At 46.1% G+C, this 16,994-nt stretch overlaps 2 non-coding genes across 2 annotated transcripts; both read right to left on the reverse strand.

Moving 5' to 3' along the window:
* Nucleotides 1–15,078: 15,078 nt before the first annotated feature.
* Nucleotides 15,079–15,160, reverse strand: trnas-gcu (transfer RNA serine (anticodon GCU)). Its single transcript has one exon. It is a non-coding gene; the product is annotated as a tRNA-Ser (tRNA).
* A 766-nt stretch (nt 15,161–15,926) lies between these two features.
* trnal-uaa (transfer RNA leucine (anticodon UAA)) lies at nt 15,927–16,009 on the reverse strand. Its single transcript has one exon. It is a non-coding gene; the product is annotated as a tRNA-Leu (tRNA).
* Between the last annotated feature and the right edge of the window lie 985 nt (nt 16,010–16,994).

The raw sequence follows: 16,994 nt of genomic DNA on the forward strand, positions 1-16,994 counted from the left end.
AAAGGGAGAGAGTGAGTAAGAGGGAAACGAAAGAAACTGGGAGAGGGAAAGAGATATTATACAAAGATACAAAGAAACACGCACACGGACCAGCGAGAGATGGGATGGAGAGAGAGGGAAAAACTCACTAAGACACACCACTCATACAGATACACAGACACAGACACAGACACAGACACACACACACACACACACACACACACACACACACACACACACACACACACACACACACACACACCAATCCAACTTCCATCCATCTCTCTCATTCTCTCTCACTCTTTCCCATAAAATCCTCAATCGGTATTGTCCGAGTTAGACCATGTCTCCATACCGCACGTTGAGAATGGGAGGATGGGGAACGAGCAATCGAGCAATTTTACATTTAATCTTTGGCTGCGCTTCCATGGGGGCTTCGGGAGAGTCACTGGCTCGAGAGACAGATGTAACCATTAATCTCATTTAAGCAGGCAGTCCGTGTTCGCTTTGAAGGTTATTTGACCCTGTGCTCAGAGCTCCATGCTTTTGATATGCCTTCGTTGCAGTTAATATTGCCGAACTCCGCCCAACCCGGTCTGAGCAAGAGGAAACTTCCCCTAAAAAGAAAATCAATTGTGTCCGAGCTGGGGAAATATGTGGGTAGGCGGGGTGTGGAGGGTGCAGCTTGTCGGGAGAGTTGTTCCCATTGGCTGACATTCGCTCCTAGCCCGCCCCGCCACAGCTCCACCTCCACAAGGAGCAGGAGCGAGAACAGTCTGAAGGCCGACGGCAGTTGGTTGAAGAGCAAATACTTCAACCCATCTTTTATAAGGAAAATGTCAATCCTCGTCTTCTGGATTGTGTGCGCAACATGGTTGACAGGTAATCGCGCAGCGCACATTTCATTTACTTTCGCATACGGGGTTTCGACCGAATTGTGAACGCCCGCCTGTCTATTATTTTCTGTTCGATATCATTTTTCAGATTCGAGTCAGGGAGATTCTGTCACTCAGTCGATGTCCTCAGCATTAAAGACAGAAGGTGAGACGGCGACTTTCAACTGCACCTTTGAAACTACAGAGGGTGGTTACACTTTATTTTGGTATCGGCAACTTTCAAACTCAAGGCTTGAGTACATACTGAGAAAAACTACAGGGGGATCTGAAAATATAGCAGATTTTGCGAAAACTCGCTTCAGTGGCGATCTTAAGAAAGAAAGAAAATTCACCAGTTTGACCATCTCATCGTTGCAACTGAGCGACTCTGCAGTTTATTACTGCGCCTTAGAACACACAGTGATGGAAACCAGTTACACTCTCATACAAAAACTCCGACTTAGGTATAGCTCCCGGCTTTATTAGCTGCAGCTGGATACTTCTGCACCCTGCGCGCTGATAGTGGTTTTCCTCCACCCTGAGAACTCGTCCCAATTCTTTCAGTTCCCCTCGCCCTCGGTCTGTGCCGCTTCCGCCGTGGCTTTACTGTCACTCGCTGGAACTTGTATTTCGATTCATAACGTCTGTTCTATCCGGTTTTTATTATTATGGAAAACATGATTGCTCGCATCAGTTTGGCGCATTGTTCCGCTCGAGGTTATTCCCCTCTGTCCAATACAATTCATAGAATTGAACCCCGGGTAAGCGATTGGTTTGGATGGAGTCCCCGATCTACTGCTCATAACCTGCGCCAAGCAGCTGCCGGGAGTATTCGCAGACATCTTTAACCTCTCCCTACTGTTCCCACCTGTTTTCAGAAGATCAGAGGAAGAAGGATAAAGTAACATACCTTAACGACTGCCGCCTGGTATCTCTGACATCACATCACCCTTCATGGTGTACCTCTGGAGGCTTGTCATGGCACACATCCACTTCAGCATCTGAGGCAAATTTCCCAACAGGTCGACGGCGTGGATACCTCCCTGGCCTTATATTTATCGCTGAAATATCTGGATAAGAAGACACCAACGTCAGACCTCTATTTTCTGACTGTAGTTCCGCCTTACACACCATACTTCCAAACAAATCCCGGCTCCAATCTCCCTGACGAAGGACTGTGCCTCGTCCCGCTACTGGATCCTTGGTGTCCTGAACAATAGACTACATTAAAGAAGGATAGGCGACATCACCTCCTCCACGATAATCCTCAGCACCTGTGACGGTCAAGGCTGTGACTCAGCCCCTCACTCATCCCGATATACCCTCAACACAGTGAGGCCAAATTCTGCTGTAACTCCATTTACAAGGTCGGAGATGACAACAGCTTCATTGGCCATATCTAAGACAATGACGTGACCGACTATAGGAAGGAGATAGTGAACTTGGTAGCATAGGGTCCAGACAAAAATCCTTCCCTCAAAGTAAGCAAAGCGAAGGAGATGGTCAAGGTCTTCACGTCCGTGTCGTTAAGCATGGGTCTGAGGTGAAGATGGTTGAGAGCTTCAAGTTATTTGATGCAAATATCACCAACAAGTACTGGTACAGCCCCATGAACGAGGCAGCCAAGAAAGCGATCTCGTCAGTTACTTCCTCAGAAGGCTGAGGAAATTCGACATGTCCATGGCGACCCTAACTAATTCTTCCAGTTGCAGCAATGCATCATAGCCATATGCACCACAGCTTGGCACAGCAAATGTTCTGCACAGAACCATCCAAGGACAGCTTCTATCCGGCTGTTATATTACTAGAACGGACCTCATGCAATGAAGATGAATTATTGACCTCACAATCTATCTCGTCCTGGTACTTGCTCCTTATTTCTACCTGCTCTGTACTTCCTCTGTAACTGTAACTACAACACTGTATTCTGAATTCTGATATTGCTTTTCCGTCTGTACTTCCTCGATGTACTTATTGTTTGAAATGATCTGTTGGGTTGGCTTGCAAAACAAACTTTATCACAGTATCTGGGAATATGTGAAAACAATAAACGTTTTACCAAGAAACCAGAGAGAGCTGTGAAGACAGCCAAGTCCATCACGAAAACCAGCCACCCTCCACTGACTGTGTCAACTCTCCTGCTGCTTCGAGAAATCAGACAACATAATCAAGGACGCCTCCGACACCGGTCAATCTTTCTCTTCCTCCTCCCATCGGGAGTAGATACAGAACCTTGAGATCATATACGACCAGGCTCAAGGGCAGTTCTTATCCCGCTGTTATAAGACTCTTGAACGGACTTACGTATACCATAAAGATGAACTCTTCATCTCTCATTTTACCTCGGCGTGTCCTAAGAGCTTTATTTGCCTTCCTCCACTGCATTTGTTTGGTAGCTGTAACATCATATTGAACATTCATTTTTTTTTCCTTTTACACAACATCGTATGGAGTGATTTGCCTGGAACACATGAACACAGAAGCTGCATCTCGTCACATGTGCCAATAATGAACTCATTACCAAACGGCAGTTCCTGTGCATTCACAATGACGCCAGTGGAAACCTCTAAACTGCAGCATCTTCGAGTTGTAGTGCTCTTTTAATCATTCGCACACTTTGTGTCGTTGAATATACCGGCGCCAGGAACAAGTTAAGAGTTTACTCATTATTATCATTTGTATTTGCGTCAAGCTAATGATATTCACCTCTCCCCCCCACCCCCTCCGCCCGTGGTGTCCATGCGTCGGTTCACAACATATGTTTCCATCTTATACCTTCGTACCGGTATCCATCTCCTTCAATTTTCATCGTAGCCTCTTGCAATTAATTTTACTTACAATTTTGCGTCGTCGTCGCATTTGGCAATCAGACCTTAAAATGAGACATCCGAGCTATTGACATAAATTGTGAAAAGCTAGCCCACCCGCGATACACTTGGCACAGAGAGAGAGAGAGAGAGAGAGAGAGAGAGAGAGAGAGAGAGAGATAGAGATAGATAGATAGATACATAGAGAGAGAGAGAGAGAGATCCTAAATATCGAGCACTCAAACATTAGCTTATCCTGAAACAGCAATACCTCCCTGATATTCCCACACAATGATGAACACGTGCACATATATGGGGAGGGAGAGGGAAACGTGAGAGAGAGAACACAGCTACAGACACTGACACACACACACACGCAGACACACACACACACGCAGACACACACACACACACACAGACACACACACACACGCAGACACACACACACACACACAGACACACACACACACACGCAGACACACACACACACACGCAGACACACAGACACACACACACGCAGACACACACACAGACACAGACACACGCGCGCGCGCGCATACACACTCTCTCACACACACAAGCGCAAAGAAAGAGAAGGAGAGGAGGAAAAGGAGGGCGAAAGGGATGGAGGGACAGCAAGGCACACGCCGATGAATTACCAGAGAGAGGACATAAACCACACCACATTATGATGGTTCCCAGCAGGCTGATTTTTATTTACGAGCCAATTCTCTGCCAGGGGATCGCCCCAAATCCAAAATGTGAAACGTGCCGGTGTTCTGTGCTTCCGGTCCAATATCTCGGATTAAGATCTTGAAAATAATCTGCCTTTAAACATTAAAACGGATGGCACGTACTCCCTGTATTGTTTTCTGATTATATAGTCCGTGATGCCCCGTGAGTCTCTGCTGAAACGGCCACTTTGTTTTCCCTGGGTGTAACGCACTGCACTGAGTTCATTTCTATTGTGATTTGTTGCAGGAACGAATGGGAAAGATTCTGTCACACTGGATGCGGATGAATTAACAGTTGAGCAAGGAAAGACCATAATACTGAACTGTAGTTACTCGAACGCAGAATATATGTTGGTACTTTCAGCATCGTGTGAAAACACCGAAATATTTGCTGAAGATATGCCGCTCGGGATGGGCGGTTGGATTCGTATCCAGAATGTCAGGATACTTTCTCCGCTGATTTGCACCAAGACAGAAAGAGAGTGGATTTAACAATCAGAGGGTCTCTGGTGTCGGAATGCGCCCTGTATCTGTGAAATGAAGACGGCACCGCAGAGGGAAATGGGCATCCGAAGAAAAACCTTCCCTAAACCTTGGAATGAGCGTTCGATAGATGCCATGGAGTCGACTCTGTTGCAGGAGAATAACGCAGGTTATGCTCACTAGACGGCGCTCTCAACCCAGACAAGTAAGCAGGAATTCAGTGTTTACGAATCCGCGCACTTGCCTGGTAACATTACTTCCCTTTGAAGACATCGTCATCATAATAACGTTAAAACGTCCTTTGTTTGTAAATCCAGAAAATAAAGGAAACATATCAAGGAAAAACGAGGCGGAGAAGGAATGCATCAGTTTAATGCTCTGGTGTCGATAAACACAGAGTTGGAGAATGAAGACACGGAGGCAGATGGATTGAGTGAGTTGAAGAGAGAGAGAACACACACACCCACACTAACACACACTCACACCAACACACACCCACACCAGCACACCCACACCATCACACACACACACACACACAGGCACACACACACACACACAAACGCGAACACACACACACACACACAGGCACACACACACACACACACTGACACACAGAAACACACACACACGCACACACGGATGGGGAGAGGACAAGGAGAAAGAGAGAGAACACATCCACACAGGTGCTGAGAGAGATAGAAAAGGGTGAAAGGACACGAGCAGAAGCAAACAGGGAGCCAGAGCGAGAGAGAGAGACACAGAGAGACATGGCAGAGAACAGGAGGCAACAAGTCTGTGAAACATTGCAAAATAGCCAGAGGGATGAGTTATCCGCCTCTCTTCTAATAGTCTCTCTCTCTCTCGCTCGCTCTCTCTTTACTTAAGTCTCACTTCCGCTATTTGTCAACCTCGCGACCTATAATTTACTTCCAACATCCTGCCTGCAATGTCTTCAATTTCCTTCCCTTTCGTTTCTGAAACAAATAAGGATATTGGTTCTTGGGATTAGTGGCGACACTGCAGTTAGATTGGAGAGTCTGAGATTGTTTCAAGTGAATGGAAGCCGAGAGGAGATTATATAAATGTATGTGAAATGATCCTCACCTTCCTTCGATGTTCATCTATCTCCTGCCATTGTTGGACACGAACACTATGGATGCCCTCTGCAAACTCTTTGAATTCTTAGTACTAAAAGAACATTTGTTAGAGAAGGAATGTGTCAGCATGAGTTCCCTCCGTTCCTTATTCATTATTTTGGCCGTGCTGAAACAGCCAGCGTGTCCGCCAGCGTGTGTTCTGTGGGTTTAATACAAAACGGGCAGTTCATACTTTCTATTTTTTATTGCAGCAACGAGTGGATGAGATTCAGTGACCCACAATTTCCTGAATTAACGGTTAAGGAAGCACGGACGAATACTGATCTGCAGTTAGACTAACTCCATGCATATATTTTTTGGTACATTCAGCGACGCGGGCAATCTCCCAAATACTTAATAAGGATGATTATCTCAGGAAAGACAGGTCAGCTTCCAGACTGCCCGGTGAGATTCACAGCTGCTTGACAGGAAGTCGGAAGAATGCGCCGTTTCAATATACCTGGAGCTCTTGTGTCGGACCCCGCCGTGTAACGCTGTGCCATGGAGCCCAGACTGTTGCAGGGAGATGGCGAATCCGGACAAAAGCTGGCCCTGGATGTTGCAATGACTGCTCACGAGAGGGATTGCTGAGCCAGATTACGAGAATGGGCACACAGAAATCAGTGACGATCCACTTACGACGGAGACACTCAGCAACGAAAGTCACTGAATATTAAGGAATATTTCTTTCATTCATCTCGTACCCATGAGTACAAATGCGAAATTTACGAAGCATTTGCAGGTCACCACGCTTTCCATTCTCCCTGTGTTTGGAGTTCCTTGAGAAAGTAGCAGTGGGGATCAAGGGGAACCGGGAGATAAAGTGTCTCTACCTTTCTGGAAATCATTCGATAAAGTGCCACACCAAAGGTTAATGTACAGGATAGGATAATAGAGAAGGGCAGGGGATGAGCGGATGGTTGCTTGCAGGGAGAGTCAGCTGCATCGTTCACGGCTCTTCAGTCCACAAATTCCTCGGACTCCGCGGTCTCACCATTGTCCTTCTCTTTTTCGTACTGTCCGTCAATTAGCTACATTTTGTCCTGGAGAAAACATCAAACAAAGGAAGAGGTGGAGATGGAAGGTGTCATTTTAATGGTCTATTGTTGATAGAGTCTCAGTTGGAGACTGAAGCTAACGAGGACAAGATAGATGGATTGAGGGAGGTAAAGAGAGACAGAGAAAATGCGCGGATGGGGGCGTTGGAGAGAAAGGGAGAGATGAAGAAAGAGGTAAATCGAGAGAGAGAGGGTAGAGAAGGAAAGAGCAAAAGGGAATAACGAGCGATTCGACAAAGATACAAAGAAACACGCTCACGGAGAATCGAGAGCTGGGATGGAGAGAGAGGGAAAGACGCACAAACACACCACACACACACGCGCACACGCAGACGCACACTCGCAAACACACACACACACACACACACACACACACACACACACACACACACACACACACACACACACACACAGACTCTAATCTATTGTCCATCCATCTCTGTCTTTCTTACTTACTCTTTCCAAGAAAATACTCACTGTCTATTTTCCAAATGACGCCATGTCTCCGTGCAGCACGTTATGGGAGGATGGGGAACGAGCAATCGAGCAATTTTGCATTTAATCTTTGGCTGCGCATCCACGGGGGTGTGGAGAGAGTTACTGGCTCAGAGACAGATTAAACCAGTAATCTCATTTCACAAGACAGTCCGTGTGCTCTCTGAAAGCTAATTGACGCTGTGCTCAGAGGTTCATGGCTTTGAAATGTCTTCGCCTCAGTTAATATTTCCGAAGTTTGCCGGACTCTGCAAGAGGAAACTTTTCCCGAAATGAACATCGATTGTTTCCAAGCTGGGGAAATATGAGGGTAGGCGTGGTGTCGAGTGTGGAGCTTGTCGAGTGATCTGTTCCCATTCGCTGATATTCACTCCCCGCCCACCCCGTCACAGCGCCAACGGCACAAGGAGCAGGAGCGAGAACAGTCTGAAGACCGAGGGCAGTTGCTTGAAGAGGAAATACTTCAACCCATCTATTCTCAAGAAAATGTCAATCCTCTTCATCTGGATTGTGTGCGGAACATGGTTAATAGGTATTCGCGCAGCGGGGAATTCATCTACTTTCCCGTACGGGTTTCAACCGAATTGTGAACACCCGCCTGTCTAATATTTTATGGTTTGAAATAATTTTTCAGATTTAAGTCACGGAGATTCTGTCACTCAGTGGATATCCTCAGCAGTTAAGACAGAAGGTGACATGGTAACTTTCAACTGTACCCATGAAACTACAGAGGGTATAAACTACTTATCTTGGTATCGGCAACGTTCAAACTCAAGGCTTGAGTTCATACTGAGAAAAGGTACAGGAGGACATGAAGATATAGCAGATTTTGCGAAAACTCGTTTCACTGTCGATCTCCAACAGGAAGAAAAATTCACCAGTTTAACCATGTCATCGCTGCAGCTGAGCGAATCTGCAGTTTATTACTGCGCCTTAGACCACACAGTGATGGAAACCAGTTGCACTCTCGTACAAAAACTCCGGCTTCTTTATAATCCTGACTTTACCGGCTGCAGCTGGATGCAGCTTCACCCTTGTGTGCTGATTGTGGTTTTCAGCCACCCTGAGAACTCGCCCCAAATCTTTCAGTTCCCACGCCCTGGGTCTGTGCCGCTTCCGCTGTGGCTTTACTGTCACTCGGTGGAACTTGTCTTTCGATTCATAACCTCTGCTCTTTTCTGCTTTAATTTTTCTGGAAAACATGTATGTTTGCATCAGGTTGGCACATTGTTCCCCTCAAGGCTACTGCCCTGTGTCCAATGCAATTCATAGATTCAAACCTCGGGAAAACGATTATTTTGAATGGAGTCACCGACCAACACATCAGAACCTACGCGGACCAGCTGGCGGGAGTAATGGCAGACATGTTTAACTTCTCTCTGATGCAATCTGATTTTTACACTTCTTTTCAGAAGATTAGTAGTATCGGGTGAGGAATAAGGATAAAGTAACATGCCTTAGCGACTGCCGCCATGTGTCTCTGACATCCACCATTGCAGAGTACTTCGAGACCCTGGTCATGTCACACATACACTCCAGCCTCTGAGACAACTTCGTAAACAGGTGGATAGGGGCGATATTCCCCTGGACCTGTATTTATCGCTGGAACACCTGGACAACAAAGACACCAACGTCATACTTCTATTTTCTGAGTATTATTCCGCCTTAAACACATACTTTGCAAAAAATCTCGTCTCCAATCTGCTCGACAAAGGACTCTGCATCCTCCCCGCAGCTGGATCCTTGGTGTCCTGAACAATAGACTACAATCAATGAGGATAGGCTACAACACCTCCTCCACGATAATACTCAGCACCATTGACGCACAAGGACGTGTCTCCGCCCATTACTCAACTCGATATACCATCTACACAGTGCAGACAAATATTGCTGTAACTCTATTTGCAAGTTTGGAGATGACAGCAGCTTTGTGGGCCATATCTGAGACAATGACGTGACAGACTACAGGAAGGAGATAGGGAGCTTGGTGGCATCGTGTGAAAACAAAAGAAAACTTTCCCTCAACGTAAACAATGCAAAGGAGCTGGACAAGGACTTCACCTCCGTGTCGATAGCAATGGGTCTGAGGTGAAGATGGTTTTCAGCTTGCAGTTCCTTGGTGTAAATATAACCAACGAGTACTGGTCCAGTCCCTCAAGCCAGAAGGCTGAGGAAATTCGGCATGTCTCTGGTGACCCTACCCAATTCTTCCAGATGCACCAAAGCATCACAGCCATATGCACCACCATTTGGCACAGCAAGTGTTCTGCCCAGCACCACTCAAGGACAGCTTCTGTCCTGTTGTTACAAGACTCCTGAACGGACATCGTACAATTAAGATGAATTATTGTCCTCCAAATCTCTGCTGTCGTGGCCATTACTCCTTATTTCTACCTGCGTGTACTTCCTTTGTAAATGTAACTACAGCAATGTATTCTGAATTCTGATATTGTTTTTCCATCTGTACTTCCTCGATGCACATATGGTTTGAAATGATCTGTTGGGTTGGCTGGCAAAACAAAGTCTTTCACTGTATCTCTGAATATGTGAAAACAATAAACTGATTACCAAAAAACCGGAGAGAGATGTGAACGCAGGCAAATCCATCAAGAAAACCAGCCTCCCCCCACTGACTCTGTCAACATTTCCAGCTGCCTCCAGAACTCAAGACAACATAATCAAGGACCCCTCCCACACCAGTCAATCTGTCCCCTCCACCTCCCATCGGGTAGTAAGTACAGAATCTTGAGAACTCAGCCGCCAGGCTCAAGGACAGTTCTTATCCCGCTGTTATAAGACTCTTGAACGGATTTACGTTCACCATAAAGATGAACTCTTGCTCTCTCCTTCTAACTCGTCGTGGCCTCAGAGCTTTATTTGCCTTCCTCCACTGCATTTGTTTGGTGACTGTAACACTATATTGAGTATTCGTTTTTGTCCTTTTGCACTACATCGTATGGAGTGATTTTTCTGGAACGCATGCACACAAAAGCTGCATCCCGTCACGAGTGCCAATAATGAACTAATTGCCAAACAGCAGTTACTGTGCATTCACACTGACGCAAGTAGAAACCCCGAAAATCCTGCATTTTCGAGTTGTGTTACTCTTTTAATCGTTCGCACACTTTGTCTCGTTTAATATCCCGGCATCAGGAACAAATTAGGAATTTCTCATTATTCTCATTTGCATTTTCGTCAAGCTAAATACATTCACCTCCCCACGCTTCCCTGCCCACCCTCCGGTGGTGTCCATGCGTCGGTTCACAACACACGTTTCCATCTTATACCTTCGTACCGGTATTCATTCCCTTCAAATTCATCGTAGCCCCTTGCAATTAATTTTCTTACAATTTTGCGTCGTCGGCGCATTTCGCAATCAGACCTTAAAATGATACATCGGAGCTATTGACAAAAATCGTGAAAATTTAGCCCACCACCGATACACGGGGGGGGGGGGATTGGGTGGGGGAGAGAGAGCAAGAGAGAGAGAGAGAGAGAGAGCAAGAGAGAGAGAGAGAGAGCATTCTTGGATGGAAGATGGGGAGAGAACGTATCAGGCACGGAGGCAAACAGGAGAGACGCAGGAAGGGAGAAAGAGAGAAAGTGTTTATGATCCGTAGCTGACACTGATCAATGCTCCTAAAGGTCGAGAACTCAAACATTAGCCTATCCTGAAATAGCAATACGCCACTGAAATGCCCACACAGTTGATGAACACATGCACACCTATGGTGAGGGAGGGGGTATAGTGAAAGAGAGCACAGATACAGCCACAAACACACACACACACACACACACACACACACACACACACACACACACACACACACACACACACACACACACACACACACACACACACAGACGCATACACGATCTCACAAACAAGCACAAGGAAAGAGAGAGAGAAAGGAAGAAAAGGAGAGACAGTTGGGCACAAGCAAAAGAATTACCAGAGAGGGGATATAAACCACACCACATTATGATGGTTCCTGGCAGGCTGGATCTTTATTGACGGGCCAATTATCTGCCAGGGGGCGCCCCAAATCTCACAAAAAGGGAAACCTGCCCGTGCTCTGAGTTCCCCGTCCAATATTGCGGGTTAAGGCCTGGAAAAAAAAATGCCTTTAAACATTAAGCCAGATGACACGTGTTCCCTGTATTCTTTTCTGTTTATATTGGCCGTGATGCCCCGTGAGTCCCTGCTGAAACAGCCAGTCTGTGTCCCCTGGATGTAAAACACTGCAGTGTGTCCATATATATTGTGATTTGTTGCAGGAACGAATGGGAAAGATTCGGTCACACAGGAACCGGATGAATTAACAATTGAGGGAGGAAAGACCATAATACTGAACTGTAGTTACTTGAATGCGAATGCGGAACATATTTTGGTACTTGCAGTATCGTGTGAAAAGTCCGAAATATTTGCTGAAGCTGGCCAGGTCGGGAAGGGTGGTTGGTTCCTTATCCATAACGTCAGGATAATTTCTCCTCTGATATGCACAACGACAGAAAGAGAGTTGATTTAACAATCATAGGGGTTCTGGTGTCGGAATGCGCCATGCATCTGGGAAATGAGGACCGTTCTGCGCAGGGAGATGGGGTATCCGAACAAACACATCCGCTGAACATTGGAAAGAGCGTTCGCTGGAGGCCTTCCGAGGTTGGGAAACTTGAGAGCGAGCGAGAGCAACCGAGATATTTGTATAAATTGTGAAATGTTAACCCACCACCAATACACGTGGCAAAGAGAGAGAGAGAGAGAGAGGGAGAGAGAGAGAGAGAGAGAATGAGAGAGAGAGAGAGAATGAGAGAGTGTGTGGGTGGGTGGGTAGGGGGAATGGTCAGTGAGAGAGAGAGGATGTAAACCATCACACATTCTGACTGGTGCCGAGTAGTTTCAGCTCTGACTTACCAACCGAACTTCTGCCAGCGACCATCCTACACAGTCGACCAGAAAATGAAGGACCGTCCATAAATTTGAACTGTATTTACGCTATTGCGAATGCATTTTTTTTATGATACATTCAGCATCGCGGGGAACCTCCGAAATATTTGATGAGGATATATAGCCTGGGAAGGGTAGCTCCATCCCCCGAATGTCTGGACAGGTTTTCAGCTGAGTTACACAGTGTTTATTTAAAAAGATGGAGGCCCTTATGACGAATGTGCTGTGTATCGTCATGAGGTCCACATTATTGCAAGATTGTATAAAAGTATGTGAAATAAGCCTCACCTTACTTCGATATTCATCTGTCTCCTGCCATTGTTGGACACGAACACTGTGGATGCCGTCTGAAATCTCTTTGAATTCTTGGTATTAAAAGAACATTTGGTGTGGTGAATCGCTGGAAAATGTTCAGAGGGAATTATTTGGATTTTCTGAACTCTGTAATTTCTTTCGGCTCGGTAGGGCAATGAGAGACAGCGAGAGGGAGTGGGAATGAGAGAGGGCGAAAGTGAGAGGGAGAGGGGAGTGAGAGTGAAAGTGTGTGTGTGTGTGTGTGTGTGTGTGTGTGAGAGAGAGAGAGAGAGAGAGAGAGAGATGGAGGGAAGTCAAAACAGTCACAGCGATGAACTAAACTGCAGCTTATTCTGATTGGTGTTTTGATCGTGTCAGCTTTGATTGACTTGCCAATCTTGTAGCTTGGGAACGCCCCCCAGTCTCTTATATTTTGAAGGGTCCTGATAATCTGATTTAACATTGTTATATCAGTCATCTGTCATCAGCATCACGAAACCCCACTTCATGTTTTCGAACTTTAAGGCAGATGCGATGTATTCCTTTTGTGCAGTACTAATTATATTGGCCGTGCTGCCCGGTGAGTCTCTGCGAAAACGGCCTGTCCGTGTCCCGCAGGTTTCATACACTTCCATATTTCTCATGCATTCCTACTTTTGTTGCAGGAACGAGAGGGAAAGAATCAGTGACCCAGGATCCGCCTGAATTGACGGCTGAGGAAGGACAGACTATAATACTGAACTGTACTTACTCGAGAGCTGGTGAAACAATCTATTGGTATGTTCAACACCAGGAGGAAAGTCCGATATACTTGCTGAAAATATATGGCTCTGAAAAGGTAGCTATGTCTCCAGATTGCCCGGGCAGGATTACCGCTGCTTTGCAGAAGGACAACAAAATAGCCCATTTAAATGTCTCCGCGGCTCTTGTGTCGGACTCCGCCACGTATATCTGTGCCATGGAGCCCACATTGTTGCACAGAGACGGCGGATCCGAACAAAAACCAGCCGTCGGTGTTGCAAACAACGTTCACTAGAAGGCGCCCTTACCCAGGAGAGCGGAGGTATAAACACAACACACCATTGAGAGCTGCGTGGTCCTCTGGAAATGCGCTCGCACTGCAGTAACCGTAGGGATTGTTGATGACGTCAGCCCGTAACCATACACTGAAGCAGGAGTTTTGCAAGCTCTTTGTGTGATATCTTAATTCCTTTTTCTTCCGTTCAGTTTGCTCACAATTCTTGGCCCAACATTCTGTTTGCTTGCGTTGTTGAAAATGGCCTTTCACCCTTTTTCGAGGGTGCTTCGAGGAAAAAGGGGAACCAGGAGATCCAGTGTATTTGGATTTCCAGAAGGACCTTACTGCGCAAGACCACAATGCATGTAATTGGCCGTCATGCATTGCATGGGTATGGGATTGACTCAGAAACAGAAACAAAACTGTCGGGATAAATTGGTCTTTCTCTATTTTAATCACGAATTACAGATTGAGGACGACTGTCACTAGAGGGCGTCGTTAGTCCAGGAAACGGAACGTTCATCCAAATCGCTCTGCACATTGAGTTTCCAGCATTAGTAGCCCTGAAGTTCCTGCTTATGAATCTTCAGCAGTTGTCTCCACCTTCAGCCATTCCTCCTCCCACCTCACTGCATCTGCCTCTCCTTTATTGGTCTTCTTCCGTCCACCTGCCTCGGCCTCCCAACTCCACCCTCCGTTCTCCCACATGGCTCGAACTGCCCATCATCCTTCACCCCTCCTCAGTCGATCAGTCATCTTGGGCTCCTCCTCTGCTCTTTAGACTGGCTATCCGCCCTCTCCACTCTCTGTCCTGATGCAGGGTTTCGACCTGAGAAGTTCCTCCAGCAGATTATTTGTTGCTCTAAATTTTAGCATCTACAGTCTCTTGTGTCTCCACAGTGTCTTTTTAAAAGTTGTTTAGAAGTAATCTTTCCTTGTTATATTTTACATTTTATGCCATATCCCATATTTTAAAGTTGATCTGACAACTCTGTGGGCGTGGCAACTTGTTTATTTTCTTCTCGAGCCGTGTAATAGACGGTAATCAATATTTGACAAAAAGTACTGATGAAGTGTATTTGACCTGAAACGTTAACACCGCCTCTCTCTGACTTGTTGATAATTTCGAGAGCTCTCAGCCTTTATTTCAAAATTCCTAGCATCTGCCCTTCATTTGAATTTCAGTTGACTCCCGACTGTTGCAGTTCTGAAAAATTGCAGGAAGAATTGCCCGACGATTTGAAAATTAACCGACGAGGGTGGGATTTGAACCCACGCGTGCAGAGCACAATGGATTAGCAGTCCATCGCCTTAACCACTCGGCCACCTCGCCACGTGTACTTCAACATCCAATAGTTTCAGTTATCTGTATTCATACAGTTATACAAAATGTTTCTGGCGAAGCTTATTTTTTGTCTCCACTCAAGTCCTGTCGGAAGCAGGCCCTTCGGCCCAACACGTCCATGCTTATCAAGGTGTCTTCCTGATCTCCTCCCATTTTCCTTCATTCGGCCGATATCCCTTTAAACCTTTCATCTTCATGTAGCTGTCCAATTATCTTTGAAATATTGTAATTGTCCCAATCTCTACAACTTCCTCCAACATACCCCCCACCCTCAGTCTGAAAAACTTTCCACTCAAGTCTTTTTTAACTCATTCCTCTCCCACAGCATACTTATGGCCCCAAGTTTTCGACTCACATGTCCTGAGTAAATACTCTGTCAATCTATTTTCATCCACATGATTTTATAAACCTCTGTATGGTCACCCATGTACCTCCTTCGCTCAAGAGAAAACAGCCCCAGTCGACCTCATCTCCTCCTAAGCCCTCCTGTCCCGGAAATGTCATTGGGAATCTTTTCTGTACCATCTCCAGTTTACTCGTCTCTTCATCCTAGAAATGATCACCATCTCATGGCTCATGGTACAGTTGGCTCTCGCTCGACCCTATTAATATGTGTCACTTTTCGGTCTCGTCGTGCTGAAGAGAAGAGGACATCATTCAGTCATTTTCAGTTTTGATGGTGTTACTTCATGCTCTTTACCCCATCCCTTGACGCCCTGGCTCAGAAAATGGGAAGCAAGGATGAAAACATATCTACCAGGAGTGGGGTTCGAACCCACGTGAACATTCGTTCATTGGATCTTAAGTCCAACGCCTTAACCGCTCGGCCATCCTGGTGCTTCGGTATTGAGAAGTGTGCTGCTGTCCAATGGCTGAGAGAAGGAGAAATCCCGTTAATTCCCAAATAAACAGCCACATTCACAGACATGAATTGATCAAGAACTGTTAGTTCTCGGTAGTTCTTAGTTTATCCTTGTCTAAGTCAGACCAGGCTGGAAATATATCGTACGCAACCCGCGAGAGAAGAGGGAAAGGGGGGATTTCACTTTCAATTCTTGTCTGTGTATTGTCAGGTTTACTCGTTCAATAATTGACTCTCAGAGTCATACAGCATGAAACAGGCCCTCAAGTTCACCATGCCCATGCCGATAAGTACGTAACTATGCTAATCCCAATTACCAGCTGTCGGTCACTTTTCTAACATTCCCTGGCGATTCAAGTCCAAATGATCTTTAAATGTGTTCAGAGTCTCTCCCTCGAACAACCCCCTTCAGGTAGCGTGTTCCAGATTTCCACCACCATCTGTTCTTCATAACTCATCTGAACCTGTTTTCCTCACCTTGAATCCATCTCCGTAGGGGGAAAAGTTTCTTACCATCTAAACTTCTCATTATTTTGTACACCTTTAGCGGGTCCCCTCCTCATCCTCCTCTGACTCCAAGGGGGGTAAATATAGTCTCTACCAACTTCCCCCATCCTGTCCATCTTCCCATCTCCCACACACTCCGCCCACTGGTACCTCTCTTCACCTCCCTCCCTTTATTCCATGCTACACCTTCCTTTCCCATCAGATTCCATCATCTTCCGTCTATCACCTTGCTTCTGATATCAGTACCGCTATCCCACTCCCATCCGCCGATGACCCCCTCACATGGATCCACTGATCACCTGCCAGCTCATGCTCCACCCATTCCCTCCAACTTTTTATGGAGACTATGAGGAGGTGTAGGATTAATAAACTATAACTGTATTGATATCTTCAGATGGATGAGAATTATGGCTGCTCGAAATACTGATTTATAAAGTGTCCTTCAGGCCAGAA

The sequence above is a fragment of the Pristis pectinata genome, chromosome 12 (genome assembly GCF_009764475.1).
Source record: "Pristis pectinata isolate sPriPec2 chromosome 12, sPriPec2.1.pri, whole genome shotgun sequence".
Lineage (NCBI taxonomy): Eukaryota > Metazoa > Chordata > Chondrichthyes > Rhinopristiformes > Pristidae > Pristis > Pristis pectinata.